We start from the raw sequence: 3,255 nt of genomic DNA, 5'->3' as shown, positions 1-3,255 counted from the left end.
TTCGCGACTTCACCCAACCAGAACCTTCATCTATGCTCAATTGCCTTTGTTCGTTTATGTTCGTACTTTGTAAAGTGTTCGTTTATATTGTTAACAAACAGACATAAACGAATACGAAAACGCTCATTTTCTTAACAATGAACACGAACAAGAAAAATCCATTCATTTATGTGTTCGTTTTCGACCGTTTGCTCGGTTAAAGTTAAACGAAAAAACATGAGCATGCCTGCCCTAGCCTTATTAAACTTGGAACCTTTGAAGTATATAGCAAACAAACAAAACTCCAAAAAAAATCAGAGAACAAAATGACTTCAAAAAAGGTAACTTACCAGAAGTGCCACTAGTAAAAAACACCCTTGCAATTTGATTCGCCACACAAACATTTTTTCCCATGCGCGCCCGCTTTGTCAGTCGATACCAAACCATAGTTAAACGTTAACTCCTGCATAGGTGGAATATGCTTGATTGCAAAAAACGCAACATGAAAATACGATTCATCTTGATTCTCACGAATAACCGGCTGCCAATAAACATTAGGCGAGCAACTATGGTTCATAAACCGACTCACATTTCCCTCGTTTCTCGCACTAATAATCAAAGGAAACGGAAACTTAACCGGTTCATCAGTAGGTCGAGTTTCCAACGGCTCAAATGTGCGGGTAGCATCAAAAACATAATTATCATCAGAATCAATTCCTTTTTCAGAAATCACAACCCCTGCATATTCACATATAAACGAACCGGATCGAATCGGGTCCCACGATCGAAGCCCCCAACCTTTACCCTTTGTCTTAAACACTTCTAAACGCATCTTCAACCCCGCTTGCGAAATGCGGTTCCTGCAATTAATAGGACATATGCACATACTCCCACACTCTTGAATCAGTGAGTTGTGACTCAGTAACACACCGAGTGAAGTGTATGGTATTTGCCCTTCGTTTCTTTGAACACAAGGACAGTGACTATTAGCTTGGCATCCATCCGTGCAGCAGTTACAGTTTTCAACAGACGGTTTTGTTGAAGGAAACGGTTTTGCATATTTTAAAGTCGGTGAGTAAGTAAAATAAGCAGGACCCTTTTCACCGTCCACATCGTTTACAAGACAAACGGGTAAACTTTCAGCCCCGGAAGTTAGATCAGGAAGAATAACACCGGGTCGTGAAATGGCCCCATCTTTCCATTGTTGGATTGATTTCCACAGTGTAAACGCTTCACGTTGACCAACAACTCTAACTAACTTGTACTTGAAAATATTACAGCCAGATTTTCCCTTGTCAATCCAGGACTCGTGTATTTTGTATAATCCATCGTATACATACACTTTCCCAGTTGGGCTTGCAAAATCTTTAAGCCCACGAATCACTCTTACTTCATTAGCTTTATGTAAGCTTTTTTCAAGAGCAAGATTACCTCTAACTAACTGCTGATCACTTTGTTGTTTATCTTTCCTTTGAACACCACCTTGACCACTGTAGATTAACACATCACCATCATCACCTTCATCATCATAACCGCCTGAAGAAACGATACTAACCGCCAGTGGATCATCTTCTCCAGCAACTTTAACGCCCATGTAATCGATTCCCGCCATACTCGGTGCATGAACCCCTGCTAAACACAATTCCATACGAAAGAAGAATATATCACCGATCTCGATACCTGGCACCGGGCCAATTCGCTTCATGGTGTTAGCGCGAACGCCTTTAGTCATACAAATATTACCCGCACGCAAGTCAGGGCGTTTAGCAACACCTGGAACAGCGTGTTTCTCATCAATTTGCGTGATTTTTCTTCTAAGTAAGTTGAAAACGATTAACACACGGTCAACCAACTCTTTGTTACTGTTGGATTGATGAAACGTGTCGATTTCAACAAGATTAAAAGCTTTTAACATGTTGTTGACTAATTCATCGATTGCAACATCGGCATTGGAAACAGGGATTCCAGATTTCGGTTTGACTTTTCTACGGGTGACCCGTGTTTGTTCATTAACTTCATTTCCAGCTTCCATATTTCTTTCAAATCCATTCTCAAAACTATCACTCTGACTGTTTCCATCAACATCCACACGGCTTCTTGTAGCCCTTCTCGACGTCCCAATATCCCCATTCCCAGACGCAGAAACCGGCGTCTTAAACGAATTCAAAGGAACCGGCGACGGGATCGGGTACGCCCTTTGCTGACCTGGCTTTTGGGGATCAGACATAGCAAAGAACGGAAAGAAAGGCGTGGCGCCAGGTGGGAACGGACCAGTCGGAGGGATGGAAGCATACTGAGAAGACGGCGGCGCGGACGGGTCAGGGGAGACGGGAAAATCGGGGCGAGAGATCTTAACGGCTTAACGATTAAAACCTCAGTCTTGCTTACATTACCAGAAGGTATTGGATTAGACCCAAAAGTGTGGTCCATGGAAGAAGCTTTTCGAACACGCAAAAGATTCAAACTTTACCAGTGAATCACACTTATCATCACCTGTAAAACACATGCATTACATCTTTATTCAATTAGGGCTAAAACCCCCAAAATAATAAATTAATAATCCTCAGATTCAACGCAAATTACAAAAAAGATCAAAACCCTAGATACCCAATACGCCAATAATCGATAAACCCATGACAAAACACACAATCGAACACAAAAAATACATGATTTGAAGCCCAAAACACAAGAAACTAGGGTTTATTAATGATACGGAAACATGGGTTTGATTCAAAAATTGAAATGATTAATCGATTTGAAAGCATAAGATGAATAAAAGCTGTGTAAAGATCTGTGGGATTAAGAAGTATTATTATTATTATTATTACCTTTGGGTTCCTAATTAGGGCGAGACTGGAAATGAAATGAAAAGAAATTTGAAACCTGCGTTTTTCACGTTGTGTATTTGATTTCAATTTTAACACAGTGGACAGGAGATGACGTCATGCTTGGTATGGTATTAATGGTTAATAATATTTTGGTAATAATCATTTATTATTTACTTTATTACTTAAATCAGATTTTTAGTGAAGGGAGTGAACCAGATATTCCTGTAATTTAAAGAAAAACTTAATTCTTTTATTAAATATTTGTTCGTACTTCCTTAAAATAAAATAGGATGTTTGTGGTGAGTGTCGGTACTAAAACGGGTATTCATTTTTCATGTTTTAGTTTTTAAGTTTTAGAACTTTTTGTATTTTCAATGATATTGTTATCGCTTGGTACCGAACCAATAACTAGACGTGTTTTTTCATATGATATCGATTTCATATGTAG

At 39.3% G+C, this 3,255-nt stretch overlaps 1 pseudogene across 1 annotated transcript; it reads right to left on the bottom strand.

Annotated features, from left to right (window-relative positions):
• Window positions 1-306: 306 nt before the first annotated feature.
• On the bottom strand, window positions 307-2,895 carry LOC143545124 (histone-lysine N-methyltransferase, H3 lysine-9 specific SUVH1-like; annotated as a pseudogene). Its single transcript, XR_013137370.1, has 2 exons — window positions 2,808-2,895; window positions 307-2,472 (listed from the first exon to the last, which is right to left on the bottom strand). The product of XR_013137370.1 is annotated as a histone-lysine N-methyltransferase, H3 lysine-9 specific SUVH1-like (transcript).
• Window positions 2,896-3,255: the final 360 nt, after the last annotated feature.

This window comes from Bidens hawaiensis, unplaced genomic scaffold (assembly GCF_021521415.1).
Source record: "Bidens hawaiensis isolate Kalapana, Puna unplaced genomic scaffold, B.hawaiensis_p1.1 tig00013821_1, whole genome shotgun sequence".
NCBI lineage: Eukaryota > Viridiplantae > Streptophyta > Magnoliopsida > Asterales > Asteraceae > Bidens > Bidens hawaiensis.
This window is presented reverse-complemented; position numbering and strand designations above follow the sequence as displayed.